The following is a 24,747-nucleotide window of genomic DNA, read 5'->3' as shown; positions in this document are numbered from 1 at the left end:
AATCGACCCCACTGAGTCTTCCACTCTATGAACATGGCATTTTGTTAGGAATCAGGATAATGGTTATTGCCTGTTTTATGTTTTATATAAACAGATTCTTCTATATTTGTTCAACATTAGGTTTGTGAGGTTCATTAATTTTGCAGTTTGTAATTATCTTTTTTTGCTGTGCATTACTCCACTTTGTGCATATTCCACAATCTGTGTATCCATTCCATTCTTGATGGGCATTTGTGTGGTTTCCACACAGTTTGAAGCCAGTATGAACAGTGCTACTACCAACATACTTGTCCATGTGTTTTGATGAACATATGTAAACATTTCTCATGGTATATATAAGGCACCTGATTTTTAAGTTAAAAGGGAAAGTTCAGTGCCTGTGGCTTCTTCCTTTTCTGGTCCAACAATCCACAACATCAATTTTATCATGCATAAAATGCTTACTTCTCTTAAGGGATATTTTTATGGATCTCATTTCTTTTCCTTTGATTCATTTCTCAGATACAGTATTTGAGTTGTTTGGTATTTGTCCCTGCAAAAACTCTTTCACCTTCTGCCTTTAAGTTGAAAGCAGTTTCCTTGGGCTCTCATAAATGCTTTTAAGATTTCTTGCCTTTTTTTTTTTTTTTAACATTTATTTATTTTTGAGACAGCACAAGCAAGGGGAGGGGCAAGGAGAAAAGAAGACACAATCCGAAGCAGGTTCCCGGCTCTGAGCTGTCAGAGGGCCTGACGCAGGACTTGAACCCACAAACCGTGAGATCATGACCTGAGCCGAAGTCGGATGCTTAACCAGCTGAGCCACACAGGCGCCCCCATATTTTGTTTTTAATTAAATTTTTTCGTATGTCTTTTGAGCATATTAAGGTCCATCACTTAATGTTTTTTAATAAGGACACTTTTCTCAGCTTACCTGTCATAATAAAGAGTCAAATATACTTCCTAGGACATTTATAATTCAGGTTGTTTTACATTTAATTTTTAATTTATCATAAAATGATTCATTAAATAAAAAGATATAGGAATCAACTTTTTCAAAAAAGTTGCTATTAATAATCCCAATATAATTATTGAATAGTTTTGTCTTTCTCCCTATATTGAAATGTAATCATAGAGCAAATTAACATATTTTCATTGGTCTATTTATAGACTCTATTCAATTGAGTGCTGTTGCACTAAGGTTGTGTTATGGTAGGTTTTAATATCTAGTGTGCTAAATTCTCCCCCAATTATGTGTTGTTTTTTTTAACTAGGCAAAGAACTTCATTAACCTCTGTTTCAAAATTTATTCCCAGGCTTCTTCAGCTTAATTAGCTGTGAAGAATGAATTGTGACAAGCAAAAAACTGAAAAGAGCTGCTAGTGGCTAGGGGACTTGGGCTTAAAACTATCAGATCTAGATTTTATCAGGTTCATGAACAAAATTTTAAAAAGCAGTTATAAATAGTAGCAGATGCTACTGTAAAGTAGCATCTCCCAGTAACTTCTTTGAGTTCTGTCTTCTTCAGAAGCCAACTTCCAGTCACATTGTTGCATTCTTGGAAATGCATGAAAATTATCCACAAGATCTGGAACTTCATTATCAGTCTCTTCAGTAGCAAGTGATGCTTTTCCATCCCCAGAGAGTTTAGACAGAACTTCTGCCAGTCTCCTTACACTAGTCCCACTGTCTGTACCAAGCTGGGTTAAGATGCTGGGTAGGCTTTCTGTCAGCAGTTTTGCCTCAGCATGGCCTGTAATGGTGAAAGTACTGGCTGCCAGAGACACCTGAACTTTAGAGTTGTGATAATGCCTCACTGTTCCTTGATTTGTAAATATAGTCACCTCTTCAGTGTGAGAGATATTGTTGACTCCTAATATTCTTTCAGGAGAACTAAAGATTTTTTCTCTTCTGCTATAGCTATTCTGTGAACCACCTTCTTTCTGCAAGCAGTTCCTTTTCCACCCGTGCGTACTTGTGCCTGCAGTGTGGCGAGTTTCTCCTGGCTCACGATAGTTCCTTTCTTCTTGTCGGGGTGGAAGTGGGGTTGTTCAGGGAGCTAGGGTTGTCACTCAAGGGGTTGCAGGCAGACCAGCTGGGATTAGGGGCACACAGGTAGGGATGCCCCCAATTATACTTTTCCAAATGTTCCAAGACAATATGTACTTTTATTTTTTTTTTTCAACGTTTATTTATTTTTGGGGGGACAGAGAGAGACAGAGCATGAACGGGGGAGGGGCAGAGAGAGAGGGAGACACAGAATCGGAAACAGGCTCCAGGCTCTGAGCCATCAGCCCAGAGCCCGACGCGGGGCTCAAACTCACGGACTGTGAGATCGTGACCTGGCTAAAGTCGGACGCTTAACCGACTGCGCCACCCAGGCGCCCCAATATGTACTTTAATGAAAACTTTAGAATCACTTTTCAAGTTTCCAAAAAAATAATTTTGACGTTGATTGTATTGAATTTATAACTTAGGAATAATCAACATCTTTAGAATATTGACTCTGACTAAACAAACTAGTGTTTCTCTCCATTTATTCTATCATATATGTTAGTAAAATTTTAGTTTTCTTCCTATAGGTTCTGCACATTTTTATTAAGTGTAGGCCTAGGGTTTGTGTGCATGTGTCATTTGCTATTTTGAATAGGAATTTTTCCTTGCATCATATATTCAGTTAGTTGTTTATAAATAGAAAATTTGGAGATATTTTTCCAGTCTGCAGGAAGCTGCTTTGTTTTCCTCTTGTTTATAGTGAAGACTTGTGTGACTATTTTCCTCTCTCCAGTGACTGATTGAATCATAGTTAAAGAAACCAGGTAAGGCACTTCACCAGAAAGACGAAAATTTCTTTTTTTAAAATTTATTTAATCTCTACACAATGTGGGGGTCAAATTCATGACCCTGAAATCAAGGGTCGCATGTTCTGCCTGAGCCAGCCAGGCACCACAAGAAAATTTCTTTTTGTTATAGGTTGGACCTATAACATGTTTAACTGATTTGAATGATAAGTCTTAATTCATTAATAGCTAATTTTTTCCCCTATGGCTATTACCAACAATGCTCTGTTGAACCTCCCTCTGGTATCAGGCTTTCTTAACAATTTGGTCCAATTCTGTACCCTTAAAAAAAGCCCTTTTTTTGTGAAATTGAGGGACAAAAAGGGTTGAAAAGACTTCGCTTACTACATTCTGTTTTATAGTTTTGACTTTGGAACCATGTGAATGGTTCATATAAAAAACTTGAATCAACAACCTAACCTTACACCTTACAGAGCTGGAAAAAGAACAGCAAATAAAACCCCAAACCAGCAGAAGACAGGAAATAATAAAGATTAGAGCAGAAATCAATGCTATTGACACCAAAAAACAGAACAGATCAATGAAACCAGTAGCTGGTTCTTTGAAAGAATTAACAAAATTGATAAACCCCTAGCCAGTTTGATCAAAAAGAAAAAGGAAAGGACCCAAATAAATAAAATCAAGAATGAAAGAGGAGAGATCACAACCAACACAGCAGAAATACAAACAATAGTACGAGAATATTGTGAGGAATTATATGCCAATAAAATGGACAATCTGGAAGATCTGACCTCAGCTGCAGCAGCTTCTTACTCAACACATCTCCAAAGGCAAGGGAAACAAAAGCAAAAATGAACTATCGGGACTTCATCAAAATAAAAAGCTTCTGCACAGCGAAGGAAACAATCAGCAAAACTAAAAGGCAACCGATGGAATGGGAGAAGATATTTGCAAATGACACATCAGATAAAAGGTTAGTATCCAAAATCTATAACGAACTTATCAAACTCAACACCCCCAAAAAAACAATCCAGTGAAGACATGGAAAGAAGACATGAATAGACACTTCTCCAAAGAAGACATCCAGATGGCCAACCAACACATGAAAAAATGCTCATCACTCATCATCCAGGAAATACAAATCAAAACCACAATGAGATACCACCTCACACCTGTCAGAATGGCTAACATGAACAACTCAGGCAACAACAGATGTTGGTAAGGATGCAGAAAAAGAGAATCTCTTTTGCATTGTTGGTGGGAATGCAAGCTGGTGCAGCCACTCTGGAAAACAGTATGGAGGTTCCTCTAAAAATAGAACTACCCAACGACCCAGCAATTGCACTAGTAGGTATTTATCCAAGGGATACAGGTGTACTGTTTCTAAGGGGCACATGCACCCCAATGATGTACAATGGAGTATTACTTGGCAACAAAAAGGATGAAATCTTGCCATTTGCAACTACGTGGATGGAACTAGAGGGTAGTATGCTAAGCAAAATTAGTCAGAAAGACAAATATCATATGACTTCACTCATATGAGGACTTTAAGACACAGAACAGATGAACATAAGGGAAGGGAAGCAAAAATAATATAAAAACAGGGAGGGGGGACAAAACATAAGAGACTCTTAAATATGGAGAACAAACAGAGGGTTGCTGGGGGGGTTGTGGGAAGGGAGATGGGCTAAATGGGTAAGGGGCATTAAGGAATCTACTCCTGAAATCATTATTGCACTAGATAGTTACTAACTTGGATGTAAATTAAAAAAAAAAATAAACAAACTTGAATCAAAAGGAAAAGAAAATCCCTAAAAATGTGAAACAAATAGATACAAGTGAACTTTGGAGTATATCATTGATGGTATAACCACACAGAAAAAAGTATTTGAAATGACTTTAAAACTCAATCATTTGATATACCTTCCTGGCAGGATATATCTTAAGTAAATAAAATAGTCAGTTGTAATTGGTAGTTCTATTGTTAATGGTAATATTAGTATTGTCACTTTGAAACTACTTTGTGCACTATGTATATGTATATGTGTATATATATATATATATATATATATATACACACACACATATGTATATATGTGTATATATATGTATATATATAATGCATAAACAAGTAATTATGTTAATTTCATTAAATATTTTCTGTGTAATAAAAGATACAAAAATATATAAATAAAAATATAAAATCAAAGAATTTAAGGGAAAACTCTAATTTCATTTGATTTGGAAATAACTATATGAATTCATAATTTAGTGTTCTTTCAAAAATTCACATGTTTCCTAGCTTTGTCTACAGAGTGGACATAGAAATAATGACAGTCCAAAAGTGGTGAGGCATCCCAGTGCTGTAGTCTCTGAATGCTATTTTCCAACAAAAAGAAGCAGGGCTCCTTGAAGAAATGGCTGACCCTAGATCTAGGGCAGGAAATGTACAAGATGAGCTTATCATGATAGAAAGCAGGGATACTAAGGGGCACTTTTGGAGGTTTCTGGGACAACTCATTCTTTTTTATTTTTTTAAGTTTATTTATTTATTTTGAGAGAAAGAGAGAAAGGGTGCAAGCCGGTGAGGGGCAGAGAGGGAGGGAGAGAATCCCAAGCAGGCTCTGTGCTGCTAGCACAGAGCCCGATATGGGGCTGGATCCCTTAGAACCATGAGATCATGACCTGAGCCAAAACCAAGAGTCAGATGCTTAACTGACTGAGCCACCTAGGCACCCCTCTGAAAATTTTGTTTTAAGTGACACTGTACCAATGATGGCTTTATTATAACTTTTTTGATACATGTATCAAAGTTGGGTTTTTTTGGGTTTTTTATGGGGTTTCTGGACCACAAGAGACACTAGAATGCTGATTTTCATTTGCATAGTAATAAAAATCTGGATATTAAATAAGCACTCAAGTTCATCCTCTGCTTTTTGGAATATGTGATGGTTAATATTATGTATCAACTTGACTGGGCCACAAGTACCCAGATTTTTGGTTAAAAATTGTTCTTGATGTGTCTGTGAAGGTGTCTTTTATTTTTTTAAGTTTATTTACTTTCAGAGAGAGAGAGAGAGAGTGCACTCACACATGAGCAGGGGCAGGGCAGAGAGAGAAAGAGAGAGAGAGAGAGAGAGAGAGAGAGAGAGTCCCAAGCAGGCTCCTCGCTCAGAGCAGAGCCCAACTTGGGGGCTCTATCTCACAACCTGAGATCGTGACCTGTGACCTGAGCCAAAATCAAGTCCATTGCTTAACCGACTGAGCCACCCAGGTAACCCTGTTAGGGTATTTTGGGTGAGATTAACATTTGAATTGGTGGACTGAGTAGAGCAGATTGCCCTCCCTAATATGAGTGGCCCCCATCCAATGGCCTGAATAGAACAAAAAGGCTGCCCCTCCTACAAGTAAGAGGGAACCCCTCCTGCCTAACTACTATGAACTGCACATAAGGTTTTTTTCAGCCTTTGGACTTGGACTGAATGATTGGCTCTTGAGTTCTGAGCTTGCTGGTTTTTGGACTGAAACACTACTGGGTCTCCTGAATCTCAAACGTACAAACTTGGATTGGAACTACATCATAGCCTCTTTTGGATCTTCAGCTTGCTGACTGCCCATCCTAGAACTTTTCAGCCAATTCCTTATAATCTCTTTACATATAGCCATCCATACTATTGTTCTATTTCTCAGGAAAACCCTGGCTAATGACAATTAATTACTCTGTTTGATATCCCTTCACTTCTGCAGGTTTGAATTTTAACTTCTAATCTTCTCAGTTGAAAATAAAAATTAAAAATTAGTACACATTAAAAAATAGTCAAATGAGAGGTGGCTTAGTCGGTTGGACTTCTGACTTTGGCTTAGATCATAATCTTGGGTTTCATGGGTTTGAGCCCCGTGTCGGGCTCTGTGCTGACAGCTCAGAGCCTGGAGCCTGCTTCAGATTCTGTGTCTCCCTCTATCTCTCTGCTCCTCCCCCACTCAAGCTCTGTCTCTCAAAACTAAATAAACGTTAAAAATTAAAAAAAAAAAAAAAAAGTCAAATGAGAGTGGAGGTTCCAAGATAGTAAAAAATGCTCCCTTGAGAATGGTAAAGAAAACTTCATGAACCTGACATTTGTAAGAATGTCCCCCAGAGGTCCATGTCCCAGTTGGGGAACTCTGGAGTGTGAAAAGCTCTACCTCTAAGTCAGAGGTGATACTGTGTAATCATTATTCCTGGGCAGACAGAAAGATGAAACTTACCTCCTCTCCTCTCACTTGCAATTAAGTGGAGCCATGTACTTCATTTTGGCCAACAGAATGTAGACAGAAGTAATATAAACTACTTGCAGTTCTGGTCTTTAATAGCATTGGATGTGATTCTCCATCTCTCTTCTTCCATAGTGACCTTGGATGCCTCATATTTCAGATGGTATAGCTATGTTAGCTACATCAAGGACAGCTCACATCAGACAGTAGTGGGAAAAAAACACAAATTTTTATTGTATTAAGTCACTGAGATTTGTGGGTTGTTTAAAAAAAAATTTTTTTTTAATCTTTATTTATTTTTGAGAGAGAGACAGAGTGTGAGCAGGGGAGGAGCAGAGAGAGAGGGAGACACAGAATCGGAAGTAGGCTCCAGGCCCTGAGCTGTCAGCACAGAGCCCAACTCGGGGCTCGAACTCACGGCAGGGCTGGAACTCAAGAACCATGAGATCATGACCTGAGCAGAAGTCGGACATGGGATAGTAAGATTATGTTTATTTTGCTTATGAGCAGTTGGGATAGTAAGATTATGTTTATTTTGCTTATGAACAGTTTGATAAAAAGAATTCCCAAATTATAGAGTTAGATTGACAGTCCAACACAGGAGTTCTTAAAAATGGAAAGGAAGATGTGACTACAGAAAAAAGACACAGAGGGATGCAATGTTAATGGGCTTTGAGATACAGGAAGGGGCCTCCAAGAAGGTGGAAAACGCAAGGAAACAGATTCTCCTTCCAGGAGAGAACAGAGCCCTGCCAACACCTTGATTTTTGCCAAGTGAGGGTTTCATTGGACTTTTGACCTACAGAAAAATAGGTGAATTAGTGAATAATTAAATAACTAAATGTGTTTTATTTATTTATTTTAAATTATTTTTTAAAATGTTTATTTTTTTTTTGAGAGAGAGAGAGAGAGGCAGAGAGAGAGAAGGGGACAGAGGATCTGAAGAGGGCTCCACACTGATAGCAGGAGACCGATGTGATGCTTGAACTCACAAACCATGAGATCAAGACCGAAACCGAAGTCGGAGGCTCAACCAACTGAGCCACCCAGGTGCCCCAAATGTGTTTGTTTTAAGCCATTGTCTTGTAATTTGTTACAGCAACGAATAGGAAATTAATAGTTATATAATTAAATAATGACACTGTGATTATATTAGCTTAAATAAAATATACTCAAATTTCACCTGATTCTTTTTATCTTTAATGTGGGTATTAGAACATTACATATATGGCGCACTGTTTATTTCTATAGGACAGTGCTGATTTAGAACATTATGGCTGGATCATTCTGTGTGTTGGAGAATTGCAAAATTAATTTTTGAGAATTCTTGGACTGTCCTCAAGCCCTCCTTTGGGTTACCTTCAAGGTAGGTCTGGGAGATAACTTTCTATTTAGTCATTAGACCTCTTGAACTCCTCAGCTTTCATAAAACAGTATCAGTCTCATCTCCATTCTGCTGAGTTAAAGCATATGATTCAGCATTAATAGGCAAGATAGAAGAGTTCTACATGTTCTACATATTGTCAGGGAACATGACCTCATACTCACAGTTGTTCAGTACTTACCTATTTGAACAAAATCACAGTTTAGTGTTCATTTAAATAAGTCATGCTATTGCTGAAATTACAGAAGCCAAGATAAATGTTACACATCTTTCTATAGGCCTAGTTCAGGACTAACAATAAATTTTTGCACAGAACATACTATAGGGTTTTTTGTGATGGAAACCTGGCTAGACACTATCTAGACACCAAGTATTTCTTCTTTGTGCATATACATTTCTTAGCCTTCCTTGGAGTTAGTTTGTAGCCATGTGATTAGGTTCTATCCAGTGGTAGTAGGCAGAGGAGATAATACTCTGCTGTCAGCACAGAGCCTGCTTTGGATCCTCTGTCCCCTCTCTGTCTGCCCCTCCCCTACTTATTCTCTCCCTCTTTTTCTCTCTCTCAAAAATAAATGAACATTAAAAAAAAAGCATCAAAAGGAGCTTTAAAACAATCTATCCATTATCATTCACACATTCTCTACTCCTTCTATATTAACTTCAGAGGCTACATGTTCAAGATGGCAAAATCACAAAATGGAAGGATCCTGGATCCCTGAGATACCATGTGGAAGAAAGCCACCAAGTGAAGTTGGATGACTGAGTTTGTGAGTAAGAAAGAAGCCATTGATTTTTTTTTTAATGTTTGTTTATTTTTGAGAAAGAGAGACAGAGTGTGAGCAGGAGAGGGGCAGAGAGAGAGGGAGACCCAGAATCAGAAGCAGGCTCCAGGCTCTGAGCTGTCAGCACAGAGCCCGATGCAGGGCTCGAACTCAGAGACTGAGAAATCATGACCTGATCTGAAGTCAGACGCTCAATCGACTGAGCCACCCAGGTGCCCCAGCCATTGCTTTTTTAAGTCAAAGAGATTTTTGTGGTTTATTTGTTGCCATAGCATATCTTAGCTTACACTTAATAATACAGTTCTGTTTAATAATGACTTTTTAAGAGTTGTTTAATTCTGGAAATCACAGGGGTAAGTTTATTTCCAACTACCCATAATCTTCAAAGTACCCATGCCCATCATCTAGCAGGTAGACAGCTCTGGAAATATAACTAATTAAAAAATGTGGAAATATTCCATGTATCCTTGGGGGCGTATATGAAAATTCATAAAGTTATATTAGAAGACCATGATAAATTTTGTTATAATTCTATAAAGTTATAGTTTGGTGACCTACTGGAAACTGGGTACTTGTAGATTTTAAACAAAGATAGTACAGATGGCATTTGTCTTGTTTCTATTCACGATATCAGGTCTTAGTATTTTCCAAAATAAAAAGTACTTCTTCAACTACATTTTTATTATTTCAAACCATGTTCCTACATTTTTCCAGGTAGCTACATTGTTAAAGTATTTCTAGATATTTTGGAAGCTCAAAGAATAATGGCAAAACTCCTCTGTACTTTTTATTTATTTAATCATTGTTTTACATATTTCTTTTTTTTGTAATGTTTATTTTTGAGAGAGAGAGAGAGAGGGCATGAGCAGGGGAGGGGCAGAGTGTGAGTGGGACAGAAGATCCAAAGTAAGCTCTGTGCTGACAGCAGAGAGCCCCATGTGGGGCTCAAACTCACCGATCATGAGATCATGACCTGAGCAGAAGTTGGATGCTTTACCGACTAAGCCACTCAGGCACCCCTCACATATTTCTTTTGTAATTAATAGGAATATTAATTATATATCAGAACCTACTTTATTACTGAAACTGATAGAGTTTATATAGTATTTATACTTGTAACAAGCCAATGAGGCTATTTTAAAAAATCCTTCATAGGGGCGCCTGGGTGGCCCAGTAGGTTAAGCGTTCGACTCTTGGTTTCAACTCAGGCCATGAACTTGTGATTGGTAAGATCAAGCTCTGTGCGACAGTGCGGAGACTACTTGGGATTCTTTCTCTCTCTTTCTCTCTACCCCTCCCCCACTTGCATGTGCTCTCTCTCTCTCTCAAAATAAACTTTAAGAAATCAATTTAAAAAATAATAAAAATTCCTTATAAACACACAGAAACCCTGTTTTTATATTTTTATCATACAACTATGGTGGGAAATGACATTCGATTCAGAATCCTAGACTGATGTCAAAACTAGCAGCACTTCACAAAGCCAAAATTGTACTTTTTTGAAGGAGGAAATGGGGTGAGGATAAGAGGAAGAAAAAGGGCCACGAAGAATGATACACAGAAGACATTTGTAGAGTCATTACTTTCCCAAGAGTTTAGAGGGATATCTCTGTACTTTGTCCTGTCCAGGTGAGTCACAGACTCATACACCTCATAGCTATACTAGTGACAATGTCATGGCCTCCTGTAGTGTTGTTTCTAATAATGCACATGCTTAAAAGTTCAGGAGGACTAATCACAAGGAACTTTAATGCTGAAAGATGCAAATTTTCTTCACTGAGGGCTTTGGGAATGAGATGTTTAAGATGGCATAGGTATGAGATCTTGAAAACATATTAGAAGTTATGACAGAGTCAAGTTTAGTCATAGTATGCAATGATTGTAATGTGAATTTTTGCTTCTGTAGTTATCTGTAGGAAACTTGAAATCCCAACCAAATCTCTCTTGCCTTCAAGATCATTCCTTTTGCCATCAATTTACATATGTGCTGAGAAATAGAAATTCATTTTACTGCAAGTTTAAGAAACATGCTATTTGAAAAGTATTGGCAATTATTTCCCAGGATCTCATAATATGTTCCAAATCCAAATACTAATTACTCACTTATTCTCACTGTTTATGAGGTTAACTAAGAGTTGCTATCAGATGTCCCTTCAGTTAGACTAAGCATTAGCTTAGTCCAGAGGGGTAACTTATGGGAAAAAAATTGAGAGCAGTAAAGTTAATCCAATAGTAGAGACCTTGTTTGGAGTTTCCTTGGGTGGTAAGATCTGCACTATTGAAATGAGCAAGGACATGATTAACATGCTTTAAAAATTGTAACTGGAAAGGGAATTTGTCATTCCTACACAAACCATAATAAAAACAATTTTCAGATAATTCCAGAAACTTCCAAAATAGTGTGGCTTGTGAAGATAAATTCCCAAGATTTCTTTCATCACATTGTGGGAGATAAATAAACAGAACATAATCTCACATGACCCAGGAAAAAACCCATAAATTGTCAGCTCCTCAGAGTCACTGGCCAGGATGACATCAGGCCACGTTTTCTAGGATCTCAACTAGCAACCTTGCCCCACAAAAATAACTTTTTTTTAATGTTTATTTTTTGAGAGAGAGAGAGAGACAGAGCACGAGCATGGGAGGGACAGAAAGAGAGGGAGACACAGAATCTGAAGCAGGCTCCAGGATCTGAGCTGTCAGCACAGAGTCCGATGTGGGTCTTGAACTCACTGTCTGTGAGATAATGACCTGAGCCAAAGTTGGATGCTTCACCCACTGAGTCACCTAGGTGCCCCCCACCAAAAAACTTTTTAAGTTAGTAAATGCCCTGGATCTTATTGATTTGATGTCAAGTAAATTATTTTTTGGTGCCAAAAAACATACACTTAAGATAGTTGTTGTGTGAAATCTTGTTGTAATGAAAAGTGTAGACTCGTATACATCATAAATGATAAATAGTGTTTAAAAATATTATGTCTTGGAGAAATTTAAAATAAACTCCTACCGTGATAGTAATACAAAATGTTTGAGGCCTTTGTTATATGATTGCCTTCTATGAAGCTATGGTGAACTCAAGTCACAGTTACTCCTGAGGCTAAAGCCTGGGTATATTTAGCAGTACAATTAGAGTAGATTTAGTGGATTAATTCAGGTTGATGGACAAAGCCTTGGAAAATACCTTCTCAAATGAATTCTTATTGTCTTTATCATTAACAGTACATTGTTAATACAGTTGGCTGAATTAGAACGGTACCAGTGCTTATTCCTGAGGTTAGTCAGATTGTATACTTTTGCTCTTTTTTATTTTTTTAATGTTTATTCATTTTTGAGAGAGAGAGAGAGAGAGAGAGAGAGAAAGAAAGCGGGAGAGGGGTAGAGAGAGAGAGAGAGGGAGACACAGAATCCAAAGCAGGCTCCAGGTTGCAGAGCCCTGCCCAGGGCTCGAACCCACAAACCACGAGATCATAATCTGAGCTGGAGTCAGACGCCCAACTAACTGAGCCACCCAGGTGCCCCTACTTTTGTTCTTTTTTAAACTAAATAGGAGGTTTGTGTGTGGTGAATCATTGAGTGTTATCCTGTAGATACAGGCTTAGGAGAAGAAAAAATGTGTGTGCTTGAACTGTTGGATCCATTCTATCTCTAATCCCTTCTGCTCTGTGAGGCTGCCTGTGGAGGAGAGGCCAGGATTCACAGCCTGGAGCCAGGCTGCACCCATCTCACCTCATTCAGCCCTCATTTAAGGCCGCAGAGACTGAGGTTTCTGCTTTTTTTCCCTTTCTAACCTTCCAGTTACTTCTCTCTTCCTTCCTCACTGCCACCTTCTGCCACCACGTCATTAGGAGGTTATTTGGAGGACTGTTATATAAAAGCAGACAAAATTGCCTGGCAGTGTATTGGGATCAGAATGGGTCATGGATATTATTTATGTAAGAAATAACATTTTAAAAACCAGTTATTATATTTCCAAATGTATTTTAATTAAATTCAGTGAGTCTTATAATTGATTTTTATTTTGCATTTCTTTTTACATGCTCGGTGTCACATTTGTGTGATTTATTTAATCTTTGACTAATGAAAAAAAGTCACAAAAGATACATTTATTTGTTTAAGCACCTTAAACTTTGAACTGGTAGAAAGGTTCAAAGGTAACCTTTATTGGAATTTTATCTTGAAATGATCAAAAGATATATTTATTTTGCTTTCAGTAATCTTATATTTTAAGTATCTTTATATTTTGCTAAAGAATTAATAAACCTCAGGAAAAGAATTGGCAAAATTAAGAATTTTCCGCATAATTCAGATAAAATAAGTTTTTGGATTAAATGTTAACTTTAAAATGACTTTGAGGGGTCATCAAAATGAAAAGCTTCTGCACAGCAAAGGAAACAATCAGCAAAACTAAAAGGCAACCAACAGAATGGGAAAAGATATTTGCAAATGGCATATCAGATAAAGAGTTAGTATCCAAAATCTATAACGAATTTATCAAACTCAACACCCAAAAAATAAATAATCCAATGAAGAAATGGGCAAAAAACATGAAAAGACACTTCTCCAAAGAAGACATACAGATAGCCAACCGACACATGAAAAAATGCTCAACATCACTCATCATCCAGGAAATACAAATCAAAACCACAATGAGATACCACCTCACAGCTGTTAGAATGGCTAACATGAACAACTCAGGCAACAACAGATGTTGGCGAGGATGCAGAGAAAGAGGATCTCTTTCCCATTGTTGGTGGGAATGCAAACTGGTGCAGCCATTCTGGAAAACAGTATGGAGGTTCCTCAAAGAGTTAAAAAATAAAAATTGCTACAACCCAGCAATTGCACTAGTAGGTATTTATCCAAGGGATACAGGTGTGCTGTTTCTAAGGGGCACATGCACCCCGATGCTTATAGCAGCACTATCAACAACAGCCAAAGTATGGAAAAAGCCCAAATGTCCATCGATGGATGAATGGATAAAGAAGATGTGGTATATATGTACAATGGAGTATTACTCGGCAACCAAAAAGAATGAACTCTTGCCATTTGCAACTATGTGGATAGAACTAGAGGGTAGTAGGCTAAGTGAAATTAGTCAGTCAGAGAAAGACAAATATCATATGACTTCACTCATATGAGGACTTTAAGACACAGAACAGATGAACATAAGGGAAGGGAAGCAAAAATAATATGAAAACAGGGAGGGGGACAAAAACATAAGAGACTTTTAAATATGGAGAACAAACAGAGGGTTACTGGAGGGTTGTGGGAGGGGGGATGGGCTAAATGGGTAAGGGGCACTAAGGAATCTACTCCTGAAATCATTGTTGCACTAGATGCTAACTAACTTGGATGTAAATTAAAAAAATAAAATAAAATAAATTTTTAAATAATAATAATAAAATGACTTTGAAGCATGCCTGGGTAGCTCAGTTGGTTGAGTGTCTGACTTAGGCTCAGGTCACAATCTCGTGGTTTGTGATGGAGCTCCACATTGGGCTCTCTGCTGTCAATGAGGAGCCCACTATGGACCCTCTGTCCCTTTCTCTCTCTGCACCTCCCCTGCTGGCACTTTCTTTCAAAAATAAAAAATAAACATTAAAAAAATAAAATAAATAAAATAAAATGACTTTGAACTGTTCTGTATGGTACAGTAGTAGTGGATACATGACTATGCATTTATCAAAACCCATAGAATTGAATGCTATAAAGAGTTAATTTTACTGTATGCAAATTAAAAAAAATCAACTTGAATGGCAGGGAGACCCAAGATGGAATGTAGGCTATGGCAAATAAATCTAATTGAATTATAACTGTATGACACAACCACACTAACAGGGATGGGAAAGAAAGGAGCTGACTTAAATAACTGTAAAAAGTGTTTTGATTAGTTACTATAAGACTAAAGATAAAAAGACTTATACCTAAACATCTAATTCTTATAAACTTGTTTACCACAGGGTATGGGTTATCAATTTTGAAACTATTTTACACGTATGATAGGGTTGAACGATAAGTAAATATATTACAGACCATGGGCCAGTTTTCTTACTGTTGGACAACTTACTGTTGAGTGCTTTGATATTCCTCCCTCGAAGAGGTGGAGTTAGCTTCTTCTCTCTTGAAAGTAGGCTGGACTTAGTAACTCCCTTCAAATGAACAGAATATGGAAGAGGAAAAATAGTTACTTTATGTTGGAGACACCTGGCAGAACTTAAGTAATCAAGGTTAATATAACCAGTAACAGACATATTGATACCATGTATACCCCTCTGATAGGCTGTGATGAGGAGGGTACACCACTCTGATATTCTTCCCACAAACTCTACAACTTTAGTGTAATCATGAGAAAGCAGCAGATAAATGCAAATTGAGGGACATTAAAAAGTGTCAATGTATGAAAAGCAAGGAAAGAATAAGAGACTGTCACAGAAGGTTGTCATAGAAGATTGAGGGGATAGGACAACTAAATACAATATAGTGTCTTGGATTTGATCTTTGAACAGAAGGAGGACATTAGTTAGAAAACTAGGGAAATTATAGTAAAGTCTGTAGTTTAGTTAATATATTGTACTAATGTTAATTTATTATGTTTGAACATTGTACTAGACTTATATATAAGATTACATAAGGTGTTGACTTGGGGGAAGCTGGGTGAAGGGTATACAGGAACTCTGTATTAGCAACTTTTCTGAAGTTCCAAAATTGTTTCAAAATTAATAAGGCTTTTGAAAACAGGCTTATGAGTACTTTTTTAAAACCATCAAGTTTTAATTTTTTTTCTGGAAATAATTTGCATTGCTTTACTTTCATTTACTTCACACGTCCTGAACCAAATTCATGATCTTCCTCTGTCTCTCTTCCAAACCTGCTCCTCTCCTGTGCTCCTGTCTCAGTAAATGGCACCTCCACGTTCTCTCTCAGTTGTCCAACTAGGAAACAGAGTCATCCTTGACTTTTCCTTCTCCCTTGCTTTGTGTTTATCTTTTATTTTTGTTTTTGAGAGAGTGTGTGTGTGTGCATGCAAGCAGGGGAGGGGCAGAGAGAGAGGGAGCCCCTCTTGTGAGATCATGACCTGAGCCGAAGTCTGACGCTTAACCAACTGGGCCACCCAGGAGCCCCTAAAAGTAAAGTCTTAAAAAAAAGAAAAAAAGACACCTGGGGGATGAGGTACTTAGGGAGGTGGACACCAAAAGAGGCAAGAAGGAAATGTTGCATAAATGCGGACAGGATAGCAGCAGAGTGAAGGAGGATGATTTTGGAAGAGATGGCATAAGAGTATATAAAATTGACCCATATTGGTTCTTAAAAGACACTAAGCTATTGATGATTGGAAATTAATAGGAATTAATTTTGCTCATTAACCTATTCATATAGCAGCCTGTTAAGCATTTCCTACAGTATTTGGGAATCCAAAGGCTTTCTAAAACTTTGCTGGATATTTACACTCTTACTGCTGCTACTAATATGAAACCATGACAAAGATACATATGGACCTAATTATTTTTGTAATATTTATTTTATTTTATTTTTTGTCATATTTTTAAAAGAAAATTCAATCAAAAGGATTATCTGACTTTCTGTTTGAAATGAGAGACAGCAGTTGAGCAGCACAACGGAAGGTAGAATTTCATTTAGTCATGAAGCATAAAGAATCTTGCTCTTGAAATCAATTCATTTATTCATTCATGCATGTATTCTTTCATTCTTTCAATAAAAAGTTATTGAGTCATATATTTATTAAAAGATTTAATCTAAGGTACTTGAAGAATAAGTAGAAGTTAGCAAAACAAAAACATGAAGTTATATGATAAAAATACAAATAATGTCATTCCCTTCCTTAAAACTTCCTATGGCTTCCCATTGCACTTAGAGTAAAACTTACACTTACTTCCACAGCCAAAAGTCCCTGCATGATTGGACCTCTATGTCCCCTACTTCATCTACCACTTCCACTTGCCTTTCTGTTTCTTGATTGTACATACCAAGGTATTTCTGACTTTTTAAAAAAAGTTTGTTATTATTATTATTATGTTTTTTTGAGAGCGAGAGAGTGGGAGGGTCAGAGAGAGAGAGAGAATCCAAGTTGGTTCTGCACTGTCAGGTCAGAGCCTGACACAGGGCTTGAACTCATGAACTGTGAGATCATGACCTGAGCCGAAACCAAGAATCAGATGCTTAACTGAGTCACCCAGGAGCCCCTATTTGTCACCTTAAAGCTTTGTCTCTTACATACTGGAATGCATCTGATATGATTCCTTCATTTTTTTTCTTTAAATCATTGGTAATCAAGCTTCAGACAATGAAGTATGATCTCCTCCTTAATTCTTCTGTCTGCACAAAATGTTCTGTCTTCCTATTCCCCTATCTTAAGTCAAATGTCACTCTCTAGAGATGCCCTCCCTGACAACTTTATCTAAGTAGACACTTTTCTCCACAGTAACTTATCACTACGTGCACTTATCTTGTTCATTTATTTGTTTGCTTGTTCTTTTCTGCCTTCCTTCATTAGCATGCGAGGTCCATGAAAGCAAGGACTTTGTCCTGTTCACTCCTATATCTCCAGTCCCTAGAAGAGTGTCTGACACATTATGGGCATTCAATAAATAATGTTTACCCTGAAGGATAAGATTTATATTTGAAATTTTTTTATATTTGAAATATTAAGCTCACTAGTACAAAGTTGGTGCTCAACAAAATTAAATTCCATTCCAATACATAGATGAGACTAATCAATTCAGCCCCCTGATCAGCAAATATCTCACACGTATGTTGAAGATGTTGAAGATGTTGCATACTATTAAAAAAAAAAACACATAGTAAAGGAATAATGACAGTGGGTGGGATATTCTCTCATTGCTCCTCCTAATCCACTCTTCACTCTGCCACTGTGTTCTGTGTCCCTGGAACACAAATCTTTAGTGCTACTTCAAAGGGTTTCCTTATTCTCTGGCATCTGGCTGGATTTGGTCAATGAAAGTTACCCCTGGGAGTTCAGAAAAGTAAAAGAGTGAAGTTTTCCTGACTGAGTTCCTTTACTGATGTCTTCGAGTTCCTGTTCGGCAGCCCTCTCCCATAGTTCTCTCCAGACAGTGGTCACTGTTCCTTCATGCTGGGGATGTTACATGCCTTGTTGGTTTCCCTGAACCCTGAACAGTGTCCACACTGTTGCAAACAGCACTTCATGAAAATTTCCTCAATGATAAGAGTAGTGCCATCTCTCAAAATGGAACACCCGTCTATCTCCTGTTAGAACTCCAATACCGGCAGAATAAGAAAAAGCGGGCAGAATTAAAACATGGCCTTCAGCAACACAAAAGCAACAAAGGTAAAAGGAGCCATGGAGTGACAAGCACATATCGTGGCCCCAAATGTGCATGTTCTGCCACCTCCCACTTTTGTGTCTTTGGATCACTAGTGTCTGAGGTTGTGTTCTCTAGAAGTAGATGCTGAAAAGAGTTAGGGGTTCAAGGGATCACCACTAATGAAAGGAAGGGGGAGAAAGCAGGATTAGGCAAAAGGTGAAGTCAAACTACAGTGCAGCTCTACAAAGCTTCAGTTAACCCAACAGGGAACTCTGGAGTGAGGAATGCCTGTCAGAGTGTCTCAACTGGGCTGAAATGCCTCGCGCCTTTGTACTCTCTTGTCATTTATCCACTAGATTCGCCAGATCATGCAGGAAGGGGTGATCGTGGGTAAGGTGGCTCTCTGCAGCTGAGACAGACCTTGAAGTCGTTGTCTGCCAGAGCCTACCTGCTACCTGTACTCCCTGCAGGTGAGCAGAAGGTCTTACCTTAAAGAGAGAATATGGAAGGGCCATCTCTATGTCTTCCACACCAGTCTGAATCTTAATCTTTCTTGGGGCTATCTCTCACTGCACATCTATCTACCATGGTAACTGTTTTCAAAGGCTTTGTTCTAGTACCCTCTCCCTAGTAAAAACTATCCCAGCTTAATTAGTTCAGCTTATCCCATGTAACTTCTAATCAAGTTTCTCTATCTTACGTATTTATAGAGCAACAGGCAGCTGGGTAAAGAAAATATGTTCCCATTTTAGGAAATCTGATGTACTAAGAGACAAGATAGTATAGTATCAGATTATACAGTATCAGAGACATATAGTATTTCTGATTATATAGTATCAGAAATAGCAAAACCAAGCAGAAGCACAGCATTCATGATTTTGTCTTTGTATTGTCATGGAAAGGGTTGCTCTGTGATATTAGCTCTAAGATACTGAACATGTGTGGCTTTGATGATTCATTCTTTAGCTTTATACAGTAAGTACTCTTATCTCCTGTATCGTCTCTGAAGAATGCCATAGTTCTTCCAAATCAGTATTTCTGACTGAGTGTTACCATGAAATCTTCCTCAGCAGCAGTATTATATTTTATTTTTTAATTTAAATTAAAAAAAATTTTTTATTTATTTTAATTTTATTTAAATCAAAGAAAGTTAATAGTGTAGTAACGGTTTCAGGAGTAGAATTCAGTGATTCATCACTTACATACAACACCCAGTCCTCATCCCAACAAGTGCCTGCCTTAATGACTATCACCCATTTGCCCATCCCCCCACCCAACACCCCTCCAGCAACCCTCAGTTTGTTCTCTATTAGTTAAGCGTCTCTTATGGTTTGCCTCCTTCTCTGTTTGCAACTTATTTTTCCTTCCCTTCCTGTATATTCATCTGTTTTGTTTCTTAAATTCCACATATGAGTGAAATCATATGATATTTATCTTTCTATGACTTATTTCACTTTACATAATACACTCCATTTCCATCCACATTGTTGCAAATGGCAAGATCTCATTCTTTTTGATTGCTGAGTAGTATTCCATTGTGTATGTGTTTATATATATGTATGTATATATATTGCAATTTATGATATTTATTTTTTTAATTTTTTAAAAATTTTTAAAAATTTACATCCAAATTAGTTAGCATATAGTGCAACAACGATTTCAGGAGTAGATTCCTTAATGCCCCTTACCCATTTAGCCCATCCCACCTCCCACAACCCCTCCAGTAACCCTCAGTTTGCTCTTCATATTTATGAGTCTCTTCTGTTTTGTCCCCCCTCCCTGTTTTTATATTATTTTTGTTTCCCTTCCCTTATGTTCATCTGTTTTGTCTCTTAAAGTCCTCATGTGAGTGAAGTCATATGATTTTTGTCTTTCTCTGGCTGACTAATTTTACTTAGCATAATACCCTCCAGTTCCATCCACATAGTTGCAAATGGCAAGATTTCATTCTTTTTGATTGCTGAGTAATACTCCATTGTGTATATATACCACATCTTCTTTATCCATTCATCCATCCATGGACAGTTGGGCTCTTTCCATATTTTGGCCATTGTTGACAGTGCTGCTATAAACATGGGGGTGCATGTGTCCCTTCAAAACAGCACACCTGTATCCCTTGGATAAATGCCTAGTAGTGCAATTGCTGGGTCATAGGGTAATTCTATTTTTAGTTTTCTGAGGAACCTCTGTACTGTTTTCCAGAGTGGCTGCGCCAGCTTGCATTTCCATATATATTTATTTTTTTAAAGTGTGTTTATTTTTGAGAGAGAGAGAGGGAGGGAACCAGTGGGGGAGGGGCAGAGAGAGGAGACAGGATCTGAAGCAAGTTCTGTGCTGACAGCAGAGAGCCCAACCTGTGGCTCAAACTCACAAACAGAGAGAATATGAACCGAGATAAAGTCAATTGCTTAACTGACTGAGCCACCAAAGTGCTCCTCCATTGTGATATACATACATCTTCTTTTATCCATTTGTCAGTCAATGGACATTTGGGCTCTTTCCACAATTTGGCTATTGTTGATAGTGTTGCTATAAACATTGGGGTGTATGTGCCCCTTCAAATCAGCATTTTTGTATCCTTTGGATAAATACCTAGTAGTGCAGTTGCTGTGTTGTAAGGCAGTTCTATTTTTAATTTTTTGAGGAACCTCCATACTGTTTTCCAGAGTGGCTGCACCAATTTGCATTACCACCAGCAGTGCAAAAGAGATCCTCTTTCTCTGCATCCTTGCCAACATCTGTTGCTGCCTGAGTTGTTCATGTTAGCCATTCTGACAGGTGTGAGGTGGTATCTCATTGTGGTTTTGATTTGTATTTCCCTGACAATGAGTGATGTTGAGCATCTTTTCATGTGTCTGTTAGCCATCTAAATGTCTAGCAGTATTATATTTTAATATTGACCCAACACTTGACCTGAAAAATGCATCAGCAATTAGATAATATCTAAATAGCATAATATGATCATCTTTATGGTAAAAATTGATGCTATGGTTTCTTATTTAAAAATTTTTAAACGTTTATTTTTTTATTATTTTTTTTTTAATTTTTTTTTTCAACGTTTTTATTTATTTTTGGGATAGAGAGAGACAGAGCATGAACGGGGGAGGGGCAGAGAGAGAGGGAGACACAGAATCGGAAACAGGCTCCAGGCTCCGAGCCACCAGCCCAGAGCCCGACGCGGGGCTCGAACTCACGGACCACGAGATCGTGACCTGGCTGAAGTCGGATGCTTAACCGGCTGCGCCACCCAGGTGCCCCTAAACGTTTATTTTTAAGAGAGAGACAGTGTGCCAGTGGGAGAGGGGCAGAGAGAGGGAGACACAGAATCTAAAGCAGGCTCCAGGTTATGAATAGTCAGCACAGAGCCTGATGTGGGGCTTGAACCCACAAACTGTGAGATCATGACCTGAGCTGAAGGTGAATATTTAACCAACTGAGGCAGCCAGGTGCCCTGATGCTTTGGTTTCTGTAAACCAAATGTTCTTATCTCTTTCACGTACCACATCTACACTTGGGTCTGTTAGAGATGGTTGACATTATGCTACCACATTTCAGATATCTTGTTAAATTATATTTAAGTGATGATCTGAAAATACAGTGAAATAATCTGAGTATATTATATAGTAAGAAAGTAGGAACATTTCTAGTAGAAGAAAATCTCCAGGCTAGTATCTTAGGCAAGAATTTTCTCCTGTTTTTCTTGACTCACATTTCCTTAAAGCCAATCAATAGACAATTTAAATTTAGCTGGGTTCCTAACTTAAAACAAAATAAACATGTGACTCTTAATCTTGGGGTTGTGAGTTCAAGTCCTATACTGGGTGTAGAGATTGCTTAAAATTAAAAAAAAAAAAAAGTCTTAGAAAACAAAATTAAAGTAATTAGTTCACAATTTAGCTGTAATGTCTTTAATATTGAATACAAAAAGTATAAATAATTTTAATAAATATTCTTGATTTGATATTATAAATTATGCAAATAATTCTGTGCCAAATTTTGAAGCTGAAGAGTTAATCCTTCTTTAAATGTCTTTGACAAGTTTCTAGACTTGTAAAAGTTTTCAAGAAACTAACCTAAAGCTTTTTGGGTGTGCATGTATATAACTATGCAGTGTTCTGATTGCAAGCCAAATGATCCTCAAATTCATGCTGTATCAGATTCTTTCTAAAGATGTAAAAATCTTTGATCTGACACAGGCGGCTTCTTACTAAAGTTTGTTTTTGGAAAACGAACAAAAAACACTGTTTTTGTTTTGTTTTGTTTTAGGATCCTGAAATAAAAGCCCTTCACCTTAGCTTGCTCAGGTGCTAGATATTTATTTATGTCAAGCACTAGAGGGAAGTGTGGTGTCACACAACTGCTATATTCTGCAAACCATGTACACTGTGGTATGCCCAAATATAGAGAAGAGGTACAGCAAAGAAGGACTTAGAAAAATACTTTCTCAAGATTGAAGTAGACAGGTATGGTTTCCCCATATCTACTGAGATCTAGTGTTTTACATAGAAAGTCCCAATATAGGGCTTTGATCCTTTTTAAGCAGCAATAAAATTCAAATAACTGATTTTCATAGCTTTATTGTTATTTTACAACAAGATATGCCCCTGATTTTTTTGTTTATTTATTTTTGCTATGTCCCTGATTTAAAAAAAAAAAAAAGGCAAATAAAGTACAAAGAAAGAGTGAACACAACTTGGAATCATACTATATGTTCTCACTGTATGGGGGAGGATTCTTGTAGATATCTCTCTCCAGTGACAGAAATATCCAATTTTATTTTATTTAAAATTTTTTTAAACATTTATTCATTTTTGAGAGACAGAGCACCAGCCGGGGGGGGGGGGGGGGGGGGGGGAGGGGCAGAGAGAGAGGGTGACACAGAATCTGAAGCCGGCTCCAGGCTCTGAGCCATCAGCACAGAACTCGATGAGGGGCTCAAACTCACAAACCGTGAGATCATGACCTCAGCTGAGCTTTTTTTTTTTAAAAAAAAAAGCTGAGTCATGACCTTAGCTTAACTGACTGAGCCACCGTGGTGCCCCAGAAATATGCAATTTTAAATACATGGAATAATACTGTACTTGTTGTGTCTGGAATAGTTTTGTTTCAGATGGTAATAGACATCATTCTGTTGTGGCAAAGTATAGTGTATGAATAGGGGGAGTCGAGTGTCTAGATTTAAATTTCTTCTCCACTCACTGTGTGGCTATCGGCAAGTGATTTAATCTATCTCTGTGTACCTCAGTTACCTCATATGCAAAATGGGGATGATAATATTACCTACCTTAGACAGTTGATGTGGGAGTTAAATCATACAATTGTTTAAGACAATACCTGGAACATATGAAGTACTTACCACATTTTAACTAGTTTTCTTCTTATTATTTTTATTTTTATTTTATTACTTTTTATTTTTTTTTTTAATTTTTAATGTTTATTTTTGAGAGAGAGAGAGGGAGAGAGACAGAGCATGAGCAGGCAAGGGGCAGAGACAGATGGAGACACAGAATCTGAAGCAGGCTCCAGGCTTGATCTGTCAGCACGCAGCCTGATGTGCAACTTGAACTCACAAGCCATGAGATCATGACCTGAGCTGAAGTCGGACGCTTAACCAACTGAGCCACCCAGGCTCCCCTCTTCGTTTTTTTTTTTTTAATGTTTATTTATTTATTTTGAGAGAGAGTACACACGCACCAGGGAGGAGCAGAGAAAGAGGGAGAGAGAGAATCCCAAGCAGGTTCTGCACTGTCAGCACAGAGCCCAACATGGGGCTCGCTCAAACCTACAAAATGTGAGATCATGACCTGAAAAGAAATCAAGAGTCAGACGTTTTACCAACTGAGCCACCCAGGTGCCCCAATTAACTATTACTCTTACAATTTTCAACTTCATAGTAACACTGAAGGTTTTTAAAATATGAAAGTGGGACTTTTTTCAAATAACCTTCATCATATTTCAAAACCATGCTTTTAATATAAATTATTACTGCTTCTACATATAACTATATACTTTCTCCATTGATGTTGGTATTTGCATGAGACAAATACTCAGTTTGCATTTATTGATTGATCTACCTGAAGACTTTAACAGAAAGAGATGAATTCTAAAACAGGTTTAAGAACTGTCCTGTTGAATGCAAGGTACCTTTAAGTCAGATGGTTTTACACAGGTCACTTTTACAATCCATGAGTCCAACTAAAAATCTGTTAATTATTAAACCATTATGTATTATCTGGAGACCTGAC

The 24,747-nt window shown here is 37.6% G+C and overlaps 1 pseudogene; it reads right to left on the bottom strand.

Annotated features, from left to right (window-relative positions):
• Positions 1–1,436: 1,436 nt before the first annotated feature.
• LOC112855739 (transcription factor BTF3 homolog 4 pseudogene) lies at positions 1,437–17,112 on the bottom strand (annotated as a pseudogene).
• Between the last annotated feature and the right edge of the window lie 7,635 nt (positions 17,113–24,747).

This window comes from Puma concolor, chromosome B3, assembly GCF_028749965.1.
Source record: "Puma concolor isolate L17-30 chromosome B3, mPumCon1.1.hap2, whole genome shotgun sequence".
Lineage (NCBI taxonomy): Eukaryota > Metazoa > Chordata > Mammalia > Carnivora > Felidae > Puma > Puma concolor.
Note: the sequence above shows the minus strand (reverse complement) of the source record. Positions and strands in the feature narration are given on the sequence as shown.